The sequence below is a fragment of the Colobus angolensis genome, unplaced genomic scaffold (genome assembly GCF_000951035.1).
Source record: "Colobus angolensis palliatus isolate OR3802 unplaced genomic scaffold, Cang.pa_1.0 Scaffold373, whole genome shotgun sequence".
NCBI classification, from domain to species: Eukaryota; Metazoa; Chordata; class Mammalia; order Primates; family Cercopithecidae; genus Colobus; species Colobus angolensis.
Genome location: NW_012117077.1, coordinates 552,759 through 570,030, shown reverse-complemented (window position 1 = coordinate 570,030; position 17,272 = coordinate 552,759).

The window sequence follows — 17,272 nt, the reverse complement described above, 5'->3', positions numbered from 1 at the left end:
CCTGTAGATTGTATATAGTTGTATCTTGTTTTTAAATTCAGTCTGACAATCCATGCCACTTGACAGGATTGTTTCCTCCATTCACATTTACTCTTCTTATTGTTATAGTCAAATTTACATCTTTCATTCTACTTTTTGTGTTGTATATGTTTCACGTCTTTTTTTGTTTCTGTGTTTCATATTTATTTATGTTGTATAAAGTAAATACTTTTTAATGTAACATTTTGATTGTTTAATTTTTTAAATTATATTTCATTATCTTTGTGGTTACTCTAGGGTGTACTATATGCATCTTAATTTATCATAACCTGCCTCAGATTTAAACTAACTTAATTCCATGGATATATGGAAATATTACTATAATATAGCTCTATCTAACTCCCCTTTATTTGCTATTATTTTTACACATATTATATCCATATATCTTACAAGCACAAAAATTCATTATTGTAATCATTGTTTATATAATTTTATATTTATTAAAGAAACTGAGAAAACAAACTGTATAATTACAGACATTATAATATTAATTTTGTGTTTATTATTAGCTTTTATTTCATTTGTGCATATGGGTTCAAGTAGCACTTAGTTTAACTTTCTTAATCCAATACAATTTTGCTCCCTCTTGTCATCTCTATGCTATTGGTTACTTGTCTCATTGTCAAATACATTCTATTTCTATATTTAACAGGCCAAAATATACAACGATATACACATTGTTTTGTGCAATTGCTAACTAAACCAGTGAAGAGAAGTAAACAATCTACGTATACATTGTCTTTTACAATTACAAAATTACCTTTAACAATGCTCATAATTTTTTATGTCCATGCTTATTTCCTTTTGAGGGAGAAGAAAAGGTCAGTTAGGTAAACAGTTAAGGCTGGTCCTCAGAGAAGCAGCCTGCCCGAAAAATCAAAGCTAGAAGCAAAAATAGAGCAGCGTGGGGAAAACTCAGGCTGCACCTGCACAGATAAGCAGCACAGAACCTTTATGTTCTTTGTGTGATTAGCGAGCTCCCAGAAACAAAACATATATATTTGCCCCCCTTTTCAGGCATATAAAGGGGGGCTTACCTAAAACAAATCCATAATTACACAAACAAGAGAAGCAGTGCATTGTGCTTGCCTAGAGACATACCCAAAAGTACATAGATAAGGGGGAGTTGTGAAGAAGGTTTGATTGATAGAAGTTTCTCAAATTGCTACAGAGCCAATATGGGTTTCTTATAAAAGCTTTTGGATTCAACTGTAAAACAGCAACCTGTCTGGGACCCCTCTCTGCTGTGGAGAGCTTTTTTCTTTTGCTTATTAAACTTTTGCTCCAACCTCACCCTTTGGGTCTACGTTCCTTAATTTTCTGGTCGTGAGACCAAGAGCTCAGATTGCAACGTAGACAATGAGACCAGTGACCTCCCATTATTTCACTTTTACCCTAAAGAACTTCATTTAGTATTTCTTATAAAGTAAATGTACTAGCAATGAATCCTCTCAGATTTTGTTCATCTGTGAATATTTTTATTCCTCTTTCATTTTCAAAGATAATTTTACTGGATGCAAGTTTCTTGCTCAGCAGTTTCTTTCCTGGTACTGTAAAAATGTCATTCCACTGATAACTCATCACCATTTCCTGAGGGAAAGAAAGCTGCTAACTTTATTGGATTCCTCTAAGATATGGGGAGTCATTTTTTAAACTTTCTTCTTGCAGCCTTCAGAACTTTCTGTCTGCGTCTTTTCATTATTTTTATTTTAATGTGTCTTGGTGTGGATCTCTTTCCATTTATACCACTTGGAATTTGTTGAGCTTCTTGGATATGTAGATTAATGTTTTTCAGCAAATTTGAAAAGTTTTCAGCCATACACTGTTGAATATTTTTTAATCTTTAGGTTTCTCTTCTCCTTTGGACATTTCTAGTATGTGTATGTTAGTGTGCTAAAAGGTATCTTGCAATTCTCTGGGGTTCTGTTCATTTGTGTTCTATTTACTCTCTGTTTTTCAGGTTGCATAGTCCTTATCAATCTCTCTTCAAGTAAGCTGATTTTGTTTCTGCAATTTCAAATCTGTTGTTAAACTCCTGCAATAAATTTTTCATTTTGGCTACTTTTAACTCCTGAAGATTCATTAAAAAAAAAATTTCCTATCTTTTGAAAGGTCTTCTGTTTCTCCATATATCTTTAATATTATTTCTTTTAGTTCTTTAGACATATTATAATGGCTACATTGAAGTTGTTTGTTCTTAGACCTGACTTCTCACTGCTCACTATCATAGGCAGTTTTTCTTGCCTGCATTTTTGTGTGTATATTGGTCACACATTTATGTTTTTTCACATTACCCTTAATTTTTGGTAGAAAACTGAAAATTTTACAGAATACATTAAAACAACTTTAGATATTGATTTATCTCCCCCTCCCCCCCGCCCCCGCCGTGGTGCCTGTTTGTTTGGTGACTTGTACAGGCTATTTTAGCGAAGTGTATTTCCTTCGCCGTGTGAAAATTATGGTGTGACTCCCCAGAGAATATAGCCTTGGAAATGGATGTGCAGTCATCTGAGAATGACAGTTTTTTTTTTTTTTTTTTTTTTTTTAGGGCCCTTTTTTACTGTCTCAATCCGTCTGTTTAGCTGTCCGCTACATTTGATATTCATGTTCTGTCCTTTAGTTTCCACTATTTACTGGCTTATTGCTCTATTATTTTTTCACAATGTCATGGCACAAATTGCTCCGTAGTCTGCTGTACTTAAATTTGGACATGGGTAGTGTTTGAGGCCAAACTTTGACACTTATTCTTTCCATCAGGGGCTCTTCTTAGCTATCTCTTTCTATCCAATGAACTAGTTCTCTTTGTTTCTTCCTGGTGAACTTATTGGCTATGGTTAAGCTTGTGTTGCATAATTAAGAGGAGTTATTTTTTTGGGGAATACTTATATTTGAACTTTGCTACACTGTTTTATATACATTCAGTTACTTTGTGGAGAGGTCTGAACCTCTCTTTTATTATTCAACTGCCTCTTGTCCTGGGAAAACTCTCTGGGAATTATGCAAGAGAGTAGTCCCTTGTCCTTTTAGGTTGCCTCTCACGGCATGGTAGCTTTCCCAAACCAGACACTTAGATCTAGAGCACTGTGGGTCCAAATATCAGTCTGATGTGCCTGAGAAACAGTGCTTGTCCTGTGGGTATGGGTTGGGTGGAGGAAGAGAACCCCTTTCCTCTTGGCCACAAAATAAATAAATAAATAAATAAATAAAATAAAATAAAATAAAATAAACTGGTATTTAACCTCTTCAACTTGTAGTTAAAGATAATAAATGCTGTCATTTTGCCCCACCTGGTCAGAAATGGCAACCCTTGGTAGGAAGTTTGACCCATGTTTTTAGCCATACTTGCTCAGAGGGGTGATTACATCAAACTGAGCTGAGGTCATGGCAGAAAGTTGGTTATGGCTCAACTGACACATGATTTACAGTTCTTAGAATTATAGTTGATTATTTTGAATAAATCTTTCATCTTTTTTCTGTATACCTTAGGGTAATTTTCAGAGACTTTAGAATATTTTGTGCTATGATTTTCATAAGATATTCTTGCTTCACCATGGAATGGATCCACAAAGCTTCAAACATTGTCATCCAGATGAAAAACAGAATTCTTTACTTTCTACCTAGTGTCTTTTCCTCTTTCAGGATTCCATCCAGAACACCACACTACATTTAGTTGTCATGTTTTCTTAGGCTCCTCTCGGCTGTAACAATTTGCCATATTTTATGTTTGTTTGTTTTCGGCAACCTTGAGAATTGTTGATCAGATATTTTGTAGGATGACCCTGTATTCTAATTTCACTGATGCTTTTCTCATGATTAGCTGGAGTTATGAATTTTTGGGAGGAGGTGAACAGAGGTAAAGTGCCATTTTTACCACAACATATAGTGTTTTGCATGACATAGACTTTTATATTGGTAGTTTTATTTTATTTTAATATTTTAAATATTTCAACCTTCATTCTCTTCTTGCTTACTGGGTTTCTAGTAAGTAGCCCAATGTAATTCTTAGGCTTCCACCTCTATAACTAAAATGTTTTATTCTCTCTCTTCATTGAAGCTTTTTTTTTTTTTTGGCCTTTGATTTTCTGCAGTTTGACTGTATGCCTAGCTCTAGATTTTTTTTGTATTTATCCTTTGTTGGTGTCCTCTAAGCTAACTAAATTCTATAGTTCAGTGTCTGACATTAATTTTGGAAAGTTAGTCATTATTACTTTAAATATTTCTTCTCTGTTGGTATCTTCTCTTCCTCTATTCTATTAATAACTGTGTTACACATTTTGAAATTGTAACACAATTTTTAGATGTGTTTTTCTTGATTTTTTATTTTCTTTTGTTTTTGTTTTCAGTTTGGGGAATGTCTACTGACATATTTTTATCCTCACTTATTCTTTTATCAGCAGTGTCAGCGTAATGATGTGCCCACCAAAGACATTATTTGTCTTGTTTTATTAGATATTTTGTTTTAATTCTTTCTTAGAGACCATCTCTCAGGTTATATTTTCCATCTGTGCTCTCATGTGGTCCACATGTTCCATTATATCTCTTAACATATTAATCATCATTATTTTAAATTTTATATCTGGTACTTCCAAAGTATGTGTCATATGTAAATTTGGTTTGTTTTGTCTCTTCAGATTGTATATTTCCCTGCCTTTTACTGTCATCTGTACTTTTTGAAGCTGGATATGTTATACTAAATAACAACAAAAAATTAACTATGCTTTTAGTGTAATGTTTAATGTTAATCTGGCTGGGAGTTATGCTGTGTTCTAATGTTTGCTGTAACTGTAGATGCCAAAGGCTTCAATTTTCTCTACTGGCCATGTATATTTCTCCTGCTGTTTTTAGGTTTTCCCATAAACAATTTCTTAAATAGAGTCAGTGTCTTGTGGCTCTTTCAGTTGTAATTTACTGTTTATTCACAAGAGCTCTGTTGCTGTGATGGTAAGGAATGGGGAAAGAAAGCGTTCTAATATTTGATTATAGCTCTGTCTTTAAGTGAGCTTGTGTCCCTTGGCTGCAGTGAGACAGGAAGGCTAGAGGGGCCTGAATATGGATAATTATCCTTCCACCAGTTTGGATAAGTCTTTGATAAAGACTTTTCCCTTGTGATCTATGCCTTTGTTATAGAGAACACTCTAGGCATATTTCAAAGTGGATACTTTTTTTTTTCTCAACTACTGGAAGCACAAGCAGATTTTTCTTGGCTCTTCACCATGAATGCCTAATGGGGTTGCAGGAGGTAGAAACTGTAAAAGTGTGTGGGCATCCGTAATACTGGATCACAGGATTTATTTTACTATCAAGCTTTTCCACACTCATCCTCCAGTAGTTCATGAAAATTGAGTATTGCTAAAGATTTTGGATACTCTGACTCTTTTTCCAAATAAGCTGTTCTCAGGGGTAATTCTCTGTATTACCCTATCTCTCCAGATTTCAAGATGGCAGTTTTCCCTGTGACCTCAATTATCTGATGGTCCAAGTGAAGTTGGTTATTTACAACTTGTCTTTTCTGTATGTTTTTAAGGTTAAGAGTGACCACATAAAAGCTCCTTATATGTTAGAGCTGGAAGGGGAAGTCTAAATGTTTTTTTTTCTTTAATATACATCTTTATTTAACATACAGTGAGCTTATAAAGTTTTAATAGCTTTTAAATAGCTACCTTAGGTCTGCTGTTATTTTGTTGTACCTTAATGATGTAATGGATTTTTAACTAATAAAATACACATATTAAAAGATATAAAGAGTCATGAGAATTAAAGTCGGTTCTATTTGAATAATATATAAATCCCACTGAGGTTTAGTATTTGAATCACTTTATGAAATGAAACCTATTTAGAACTGAGAAAAACATAATTTTGATGTACAAAACAATAATACTTTAAGTATAATAAAGCTGTTGATTTAATAAATATTTTCTATGCCATGGTAGAAGGTCAATGTTTTGAGGAAATAAACACAATCTGGGAACACTTGGAACAGCTTTGATAAATACATCTAGAACAGAAAAATATGTTTGATATACACTACAAAAATTTATTCTAGGTATTTCTTAGTTTCTAAATAAAATACTACTTTTGGCCAGGAGTGGTGGTTCATGCCTGTAATCCCAACATTTTGGGAGGCCGAGGCTGGTGGATCACCTGAGGTCGGGAGTTCGAGATCAGCCTGATCAACATGGAGAAATCCCGTCTCTACTAAAAATGCAAAATTAACCAGGTGTGGTGGTGCATGCCTGTAATCCCAGGTACTTGGGAGGCTGAGGCAGGAGAACACTTGAACCTGGGATGTGGAGGTTGCAGTGAGCCGAGATTGCATCATTGCACTCCAGCCCGGGCAACAAGAATGAAACTCTGTCTCAATTAAAAAAAAAAATTCACCTTCAAATATTGCTATGTCCTACTTTCTGTGTAGACATGCAGCACACCTGGTACTGTGTGACGTGATGAAATAACATTGCTCTTCAGCTTTTCTTTCTGTGGGTAGAAATTAATTTCAATGCTATGTTGGAGGATTTATCATATTTTCTCTGTTTATTCAATAATAATTTGTTCTTTTATCTAGAAAATGAGGAGAAAATTTTTCTTTTCATTAAAAATGAGGTCAACTTTCTGCTCATTATTTATTCTCAAGAGAGAACACGTTACTGACAGGAAAAGTAATAGAAAAGAAATACATATTGTATTAGTCTGTTCTTGTGCTGCTATAAAGAACTGCCTGAGACTGGGCAATTTACAAAGGAAAGAGGTTTAACTGACTCACAATTCCACATGGCTGAGGAAGCCTCAGGGAACTTACAATCATGGCAGAAGGTGAAGGGGAAGCAAGGCACTTTTTTCAAAAGGTGGCAAGAGGGAGAATGAACACAGGAGAAACTATCAAACACTTAGAAAACCATTAGCTCAAATCTTGTGAGAACTCACTATCACTAGAACAGCATGGGGGATATCAACCCTATGATTCATTTACCTCTGCCTGGTCTCTCCCTTCATACATGGGGATTATGGGGATTACATTGGGAACAGGCTACACGTTCGAGGCCAACCTGGTCAACATTGATTGAAAATAAAAAAAAAAAAAAAAAAGCCTTTTATGTTTCTAAGGGTACTATCAATAAAGTAAAAGAAACCCAAAACCCAAAAACAAAAAATTAATCACAGAATGGGAGAAAATATTTGGAAATCATAGATCTGACAAGGGACTTGTATCCAGAATACATGGATAATTTTTTGAAATAAAAAAGAGAAATAACACAATAAAAGCAGACACAAAATTTAAATGACACTTTTTCCAAGAAGATATAAAAATGCCAAATAAGCACATGAAATATTCTCAACTTTGTTAGTCATTAGGAAAATGCAAATCAAAACCATTATCAGAATCTACTTCACACACACTAGATGGCAATAATAATGACAAAAATAATAATAGAAAGATAAATGACAAGCACTGGCAAGGATATGTAGGAGAACATTCATAAATTATTGATGGCAAGATAAAATCGGAAAGCCACTCTCTAGGGAAATACGGTGTTTCAGTTTCTCAAAATGTTAGGCATAGGGTTACCATATGACACAGCAATTTTCCTTTTTGTTATATATCTAAGAGAATTGCAAACATATGTCTACAACAAAATTCATACATTAATGTTTACAGCAGCATTATTCACAATATTCAAAAAGTGAAGAAAACACAAGTTTCCATAGATGAATTAATAAATAAAATATGGTATATGATGAAATACATTCAGCCATTAAAAGGAGTTAGGTGCAGATACATGCTATAACTCAGAGAAACCTTGAAACATGATGTTTTGGGGTAAAAATGAGACATAAAAGGCCACTGTGATATTATGACATAGGTATATTTGTTTTAATCCATGATTTGTAGCTCATAACTCCCATAGCCCCTGTTATAACGGTTGTATTGCTCTAGCCCTCACAAGCAGGTCTCAGAAAACAAAATCTCTTTCTTTTTGTTCTTCTGCTGCCCTTTTTTCATCTGCTACTTTTTCTCCCCAAGGCAGAAATTTTCATCTACCTTTCTGTCTTGGAGGTAGACACCCACCTTGTCTAACTGTAAGCCATATGACTCTCATTTCAGAAGAGGTCCTGTCCCAAGCCCTAGATGAAAGAACGATGCACAGAGAGGACAAGAGGAATCAGAATGGACAGATGTTGTGAATTTTTCCCACTGAGCCTGTTAGTATTAGATTATACCCCTTTTTGTACAATCACATTTCTACACAATTGTTTATGCTTTAATCACGCCTTTCCAATGAAGTACCCATAAAGGCCTAAAAGAATGAGGTATGGAGAGCTTCCAGAGAGCTAAACACACATGGAATTTCATTTTTCAGTCGACTTAAGGATTTGAAGCAAGAATGGGTACCAGAGGAGATGAAATTGTATTGCTTTGGAAAGGCAGAGATTGTTAATGAGGTGGGAACTAGTATGGCATGTTACAAAGCAATATGAACAGTGTGATTACATTTTGATTGAAAATGCATAGATATGTATAAAAGAAATATATATGTGTCAATAGATAAGCTGATACCCACTAAAGTGTTATTATTTGGAATCTCTGGGTTGTGGGAATATAATGTTTTACTTTTCTTACTTCAAAAATGTTTTCAACTGTATATAGATTTTTCTATAGTTTATATACTGCTTTTGTTACTTTTTAAAAAATACCAAAATGACTGCCATCTTAGCAAAAAAACACAATACTCTAAGATTGGAAGAGAATCTCAAGTTCCAGGTGAGATCACAGCCTTGACTGGTACCTTGATTTCAGGTTTTTATTGGGGCTTGTAGGAAAGAATTGACTAATCCAATATCTGGAATTCTGACCTACGGGAAATTTAAGACGATAAATGTATGTTGTTTTAAGCTGCTGAATTTCTGAGATTTTTTTACACAACAATGGAAAACTAATATATATACATTTGGGTATTACCATACAATGGAACAGTATGTGAATGTTAAAGAGAATGAGGTAAATATAGCTGTACTGATCAAAAAGAAATTAAAAATACATTATCTTGTTAAAAAGATAAAACAAGATGTGAAACATATTTTTGAAACATTCTCATTTAAATTTTAAAACGATATATATCTGTATACACACATATACCTGTCAGCTGTGATTAGTAAAACCTTTCACTTTAATTAACTTGAAGAATAAAGTAATTTACTATATCACATTACAGGGAGTACAGATGTGTGTAGTTTTCAATTTAGTTGAATCAGTGATTTGATATCATCATCTAGAACTCAGGTTCTTTCTGTTTCTCCACTATTTTCTTTTTTTTTTTTTTTTTTTTTTTGAGAAGGAGTCTCACTCTGCCGCCCAGGCTGGAGTGCAGTGGCCAGATCTCAGCTCACTGCAAGCTCCGCCTCCTGGGTTTACGCCATTCTCCTGCCTCAGCCTCCCGAGTAGCTGGGACTACAGGCGCCCGCCAAATCGCCCGGCTAGTTTTTTGTATTTTTTAGTAGAGACGGGGTTTCACCATGTTAGCCAGGATGGTCTCTATCTCCTGACCTCGTGATCCGCCCGTCTCGGCCTCCCAAAGTGCTGGGATTACAGACTTGAGCCACCGCGCCCGGCTTCTCCACTATTTTCTATAGAATTGGCTTTATTCTAATAATAATGTTAAAAGTAGTATTTAGTATGAGTTGCGCACTTTACCAAATTACGTTTATTTACACATCCTGTTCTTTTTCACTGCGATACACCTACCATTATTATCCTTACACTGTATACCAAAAACTACTGAAGTTCAGAGAAGCTGTATAATCTGCCAAAGTCACACAGCAGCCTAGTAATCAAACCCACAAAGCCCAGCTTCAGATACAATGCACTTTCCATCTTCCCCAAGGTTGGTTCCTCATATAGTCATAAAATGGTTATCAGTAGTAAATATAGCATCATGCTTCTTCTTAAAATTTAGTACTGTAGAAGACAAGTTTTTCTTGTGACCAAAGTTTAAAAGCATCTTCTTTCAGTGGTAGATTCTAGAGTTACTCACAGGCTTTGGTTTTATTTATTCTTTATCTTAGGATCTTTAGACCTCTTTTCCGTTGAGTTACATATTTTTTCTCGAGCATGACAAAGGATGAAAGAATTGTGAGAGTAAAAGATTGTACTAGTCTGTTGAATGTTCCTTAGTATTATGAAACATTATGAACAACAAAATGTTGGAAATTGAGGATAAATAGAATTGAATATTTTTGAAGGGTTTTACTTGACCATAGAAAGGAACTTTAGGCAAGGTAAAGTGTGATGGCAAAATAGTTAACATTTATGGAGCTATTTTTTTTTCCTTTTCTTTTTTTCAGATGGAGTCTCACTCTGTTACCCAGGCTGGAGCGCACTGGCCGGATCTCAGCTCACTGCAAGCTCCGCCTCCCGGGTTTACGCCATTCTCCTGCCTCAGCCTCCCAAGTAGCTGGGACTACAGGCGCCCGCCACCTCGCCTGGCTAGTTTTTGTATTTTTTTTTAGTAGAGACGGGGTTTCACCGTGTTAGCCAGGATGGTCTCGATCTCCTGACCTCATGATCCACCCGTCTAGGCCTCCCAAAGTGCTGGGATTACAGGCTTGAGCCACCACGCCCGGCCCATTTATGGAGCTATTAATATGTTCTAGGCAATATTATAAATACTTTCATTAAAATATATAAATTAATATTCACAATAATCCAGTGAGGTAGATACTATTATTATACTAACTTTTAAAATGAACAATAAATTTAAGGTATAGAAATTGCTAAAGGCCACATGACTAGCAAATTGCAGATCTAAGATTTAAACTCAAGAGTCCATGCTCTTGAAAACTTTACTGTATTGATGAGTATTTCAAATTTGCAGTTAGAGATGGCAGAGAGATGAGAGAAAACAGAGATTTTTCAGTGAAGATTGCTTAAAATAATTTAATTTGGTATGCTGTATATTGCAATGACTTTTTGGATAGACACACTGCACTTAAGACTAGTTTATACTTGATATTAAAAAATATTGTTTTCATATAAATGTAGCCTTTGTCAATAAACATTGAAGTAATATAAATTGCTATCAATTTAATCACTTTTTGATTCTTTAACCACAGTTATTTCTTTAAAAAATATAAAAGTGCATATACTTTACACGTTACTAATAATGTAACAAATGTAATAAATTACCAAATATATTTATATCAGTTAGTTCATTTAATTGTCATACAAACTCAGATATGAACTAAAGATAATTATCATGGCTATTTTGTTAACAGCTTATTACTAAGTCAGAGAGAATAAATGAATGCTCAAGATCACATAGCACACTGGTAGATGCAGCAATAAAATCTGTGCCTTGTAATCCCCACTCTATTTTCTTGAAACATATTGCTTTCCAATGCATACTCATACACACAGACATACATAGCATAGCAAGGGGTAGTACAATATTTCTGTTAATTCTTGCCATTGAGAGATATTAGATATGGAACTTGGCACTCATCACCCTGTGTGCCACCAAGGACTTCTACTGAAAGCTGATGGGGGGGCCCTGTGGTGAGCAGGGATCCCAACCAGACCATCTGGACCTTGTGTGGCATGCCAGATTTCCATTAGCAGCCACAGCAGCCAGTTTTTACTAACACTTTACTGTAATTCTGATGAATATATAAATTAAGCATTAAAGAACTGGAACAACTAATGCAAGTACAAGGGCTAGAATGTAAAACAAACTCATTAAAATCCCACCTGGACTTTCTCCTCCTCGTCCATTCAGGAGCAAATCTAATACACTTTCCTACTTGCAGACCCCTCGTTAAGATTAGATTGATTAAGAAACACTCCTGCAGGCAAGCAAAAAGCTTGACAAATATATATATGCTAAAAATAATTGCAACTTTGAGTTGGGCTGGTGAGTTCCTCCGATGTTCCCCCTGTAACCAGTTGCAGAAATAAACCTTCTTTCCCAGTCTGTCTGCATCTCTTTATTGGACTATGAGAACAAGCAGCCAGACCTCATTGATCCAGGAACATTTGCGTCATCAATATTGCTTAAATTGCCATACTCACTGACTGCAAGGCCTTGAGGAAGCTACAATGTGCAGCTTTCACCATACATTTTACTCAAGGAAGTGAAGCAAAAGTTAAAAAGGGAAAAAACAAGTTTTCCCATACTTGGCTGACTCGCTCCAAGGCCAGCAATAGTCAGGGCCCTTGCAGAGCCTTGATAACACTATCTGTAAAGCCAGAGCCCAAAGGAATAAGCTCCAGAAACACTCCCAACAACTCCGGCTGCCTGGAGCAAGGATAAGAAAAGAAAAAAACAAATTCTTTTCTCATAACTATTTCTAAAAACACCTGTGTTTTACAAGTTTTGTTAAGTTTCTGTTTTCCCTACAGCGCAGCTGCAAGGTCGTAAGCTATGCTTGGGTTGCGAGACCTGTCATAGTTTAACTAACTGCCTTTGTTCTGCTTCCGTAAGCCCGCTTGCCTGCCCCACGGATTTCATGCCATCAAATTCCCACCACACCATTCAAACTAGCCAACCCCCTTTCAAAAGTGTGTATAAAAATCAAGTCCTGTCTTTGTTCGGGAATCTGCTGAGTCATTGGCCACCTAACAATATCCTCCTGTTCCACCTATTGGTCTATCCAGTCTCCTGATTCCTGCAACAGAAGTTAACTCTATTTCCTGCATGTGCACAAGGTCAGTAAAGTAGCTAATCCTTAACCTTAGCTTTATTAAAAATCACACCCAAGGATAGAGATTTAACATGCTAATGAGACATACAATACATGAAGAAGCATGCTATCAAACTGTGCAGGTGTTCCCCACATCCATATGCCTAAATATCACTCCTTTCCCACTGTAGCCCCCTTAAAACTGCCTTTCCAACTTCCTCTGAGGAGTCAGCCAGATAATTCTCTCTCTCTTATGCTGCCTCACTTATGCCTGGGCATAAGCTCTGTAGTGGTGAATATTAGGTGTCAACTTGATTGTATTAAAGGATGGCTAGATGGCTGATAAAGTATTATTTCTGGGTGTGTCTGTGAGAATGTTGCTGGAGGAGATTGACATTTGAGTCAGTGGACTGGGGGAGGAAGACCCACCAGAATGCTAGTAATACCAAGAGCAGAAGCAAACTTAAAACACTCATTGGTAACATATGACAATTCCGAACCTCAAAATAGTTCTATGAACAATTTTCAAAATAAAAATGTTAAAACACTATCTAAAATAGGCATTTGAGGAGAGAAGCAAAATGAACAAAACCCAGAAATATATAGATTACTCAGATTCCTACGGGATCTAGGTATTAATGTTCTGTAACTATAATAGGTTCTGAACTCAATATGCTGAGACACTGGGCTGCAGCAGATACAGAGGTTTGATCATAAAGTCACTGAAAAAGGAGATGTGAGAAAACATCAAACCTATCTTCTCCAGGAATTTGAAGTTAAGATTTCTAAGAATTTTGGAGTAGTCCAAAGTGTGGAGATTATTGATTGGTCAATGAGTACAGAGTGAAGTGATGGTACAGGCAGATAAAGTTGTATTTTCATGATGATCTCATTCCTCTGTGGAGGTCTTTAAACTAGTTTCTGGAATCCAGGACCTGAAAAAAACAAGTGATCCTTAAAAAAAAGGCCTTATGATTCTAATGTCAGAGATCCTGTCTATAGGAACAATGGGAATGCAAATGGTCAGACTTCTAGCAACAAGAAAGTGAGTCAAAGTGTAGCCCAATTAAAGCTTAATTATAACTTTATTTCTGAACAGAACCTAGCACAGAATTCTTGTCAATGCTGTGGCTGGTTTCAGTCATAAAATGCAACTTTAAAATAAACATTTTACAGTTGTCAAGGAGTAAAATGAAAAAACAAGTTTCTGTGTGGATGAGGTTGGAACTTCACTAGGAAGGAACAAGAAAACTTACTGGTACAATGTAAATGTCTGTATTTTAAAAATAATCATGCATGGATTTATCAAATGAAAATAAATCTTGGGACCCCAAACTCATTAAGCCAGAAGGAAAAGTTAAGCTGGAAACTGGGTCACACAAACCTGCCTGCTTCTTTTGGTTCCTAAATAAGATGGCTACAAGATGAAAAGCTACATGTCTCCCCCATATTTTGCCCAAAAAGAAATTCTTAGTGAGCTCCCAGATCTTTAAGGTGTTTCTGTTAAAATTTTACCATGGCAATGTAAATTGATAGCTTATCTTTATAGTTGAATTCACCCCCGCCTCCACCTGACACAAATATGTATCTGATTGTTCCTCTGCACCATTTTGTCTGTTATCATATGTAAAAATGCAGATTCCTTGCATTTTTCCTCTGCCCCATTTGTCTATGTCATCTTATGTAAAAAAAAAAAAAAAAAAATGCAGATTCACTGAGCCAGAAAAAAGCATGAATTACTATTTTTCTACTCCCCGCCCCCCGCTACCTTACATGAAAATTTTTTATTTCTCAATATCCCACCCTTTCCCCTTTAAATCTGGATCTCTCAAAATTGTCTTCAGGGAAAGGCATAGACTTGTCTCCTGGGCATGTGTCCTTAACTGTGACAAATAAACTTTGTAAAATGATTGATACTTGTCTTATGAGAGGAGAGAGAGAGAAATCAACTAGATGGTTAGGGCAAGGGTCCCCGGTGGAGTTCCCTTCTAACAAAAAGTGGAGTGTCTTCTGACAAAAAGCAGCCCAAGAGGTCATTTCTCTTTCATGAAAGATCAGCCTGAGCAATGAGGCAGCAAACACAGATAATGAAAGCAAGCTCTAACACAGAAAGGGGCCTCCTGTGTGACATACAGAGATACAGTGGGTCCCAGTTAACACAGTCCCCTCCCTTCTTGGAAATACTCAGACAGGCAGGCTTGTGCAGGGGGAGGGCCTGGCGCAACGCTGATAAGAAGAGCTACCCTGAACCAGGCACGTCCACCTTGGAGTGTTCTCTCCTCCGCCTTTTTACACTTGTGCAGCAGGAAGAGATAAACAACATGGAGTAACTCAGGCTAAGAAGCCCCCATGTGCACTAGAAAGGGCGGGGTGAGAACTCAGACATTTGCACCTTATCCAAATGAAGCACAGCTCCCCTCCAGCTTTTCTATAAAAACCCTTGCATTTCACTGTAGTACGGCAACCCATCTTTCTGGGAACCCCCTCTACTCTAGAGACCTTTCTTCCTTTCACTTATTTAACCACTAGTCTAACCTCACCTTTAGAGTGTCTGAGTCCTTGATTTCCTTGGCCATGAGGCCAAGAATTTCCAGTGACACCTCAGACAATGAGGCTGGTTTCAGTCTCATCATTTTTCTCAATTGACAGATTATAACTCATTGAATTATACATATTTTTTGAGTCGTAGTTAAATTTTTCTGCAGTTTATATACTGTGGCCTCCTTAATGTTCACTGAAAGTCACTGACATGAGGCAGGTTGATTCATCAGAGAAAAGACATACACGTTTATTTATAATAATGCGTCTACTATATGGGAGTCTTCAGAATGAAGACCCAACCGTCCAATAGGCTACAGAGGCTTATATACCATCTTGAGGTTACAGAAAGAATGTGGGCATAGAGCCTGGCCAAAAACAGGTTTTAGTGCCAAGACAGGTGATTGGAAGGAGAAAGGAAGAGGCTTGGCTAGCAAAAGTGGTCTTGTTATGTAGGTGAAACCTCACAGGTAGCAGCTTTCAGAGAAAATAGGTGACAAATATTCCTTTTCAGACCTATAAAGGTGTTAGATTCTCAGTTAATCTTTCTTAGATCCGGACAAGGGAAGTATTGACTGCATTAATGAATCAACAGATCTACAGATGCAAATTTCCCCCATGAAAAACAACATGGCAGGGCCACTTCAGAATATGTCAAATAAATATATTTTAGGATAAAATATTTGTATTTACTTTAACTGCTTTTGCTGCTTACAAAAAAAAATCTTTTAATTACTGTGCACTTAAACAAACATATACAAAACTCTGAGCTTGGAAGAGCACCTTAATCTGATCTGAAGAGGATGATACTAAGCTTTGACTGGAACATTGATTTCAGCTTTTTGAAACCCTGAGGAGAGAAACTGGCCAATACATACCTGGAATTCTAACCTCCAGAAAATTTGACATAATAGACCTTTTTTTATTTCTTAAGCTTCTACGCTTGTGAGATTTTCTAACGAAATAATAGAACATGAATACAAATACATTTTGGCATTGCCGTACAATTAAATGATAATTTCATTCCAATGGATTTGTGCATTTCATCACACATAGCATTGCCCTTAAGTGAAAATAAAATGAATAAAAAAATGATTGAACTAAATTTAATCATAAGCATGCCGAAATACTTGGGGAGAAATGTAGTAATGTCTTCAACTTATTTTAAAATGAATGACAAGGTAGATTGATGAGTGGCCACAGTGGTGACCAGATGAAGAGTTACATGACTAAATATTAAGTAAAATATTAACTGTTGAATATAGGTGGTGCATTAAAAATATTCATAGTCTGTATGTTTAAAAATATTAATTTTTTAATTAAAAAAATTCCTTACCTTTTTCTTGAGACAGGATCTCACTCTGTCACCCAGGCTGGAGTACAGTGACATAATCAGCCTCTTCCTCCCCTGGCTCAGGAGATCCTCCTACCTCAGCCTCCAAACTAGCATGTGCCACCACACCTGACAAATTTCTTTGTATTTTTTGTAGAGACAAGTTTTTGTCATGTTGTTCAGGCTCGTCTCAAACTCCTAGGCTCAAGCAATCCACCCACCTTGGCCTCCTGAAGTGCTGAAATTATAAGCGTGTGCCACCAAATCAGCCAATATTTCTTAATAAAATTTCAGAAAAAGAATATATATATATACCAATATAATTTGTCACATTAAAAGTTCACCACTTTCATCTCACAGATGCAGATAAATGTTATAATAAAATTCACATCCATTCATAATAAAAACACAGCAAAAGAGGAATCCAGGGAAAGTATTAATTTGCTTTAAAATATGTACAAATAATGTTTTGTGAAATATTTTGCTTATTAATGAAATATTACAAGCTTTTCCACTAAGGCCAAGAATAAGCCAAAGACGCCTGATATAACTAGTTTTATTTACTATTTTACTTAAAAAGTATAGCCAGGGCAGCCATTTAATATAGAGAAAAAATATATAATTATTTTTTTCTTTTTTTTTTTTGAGATGAAGTCTCACTCTTGTCCCCCAGGCTGGAGTGCAATGGCA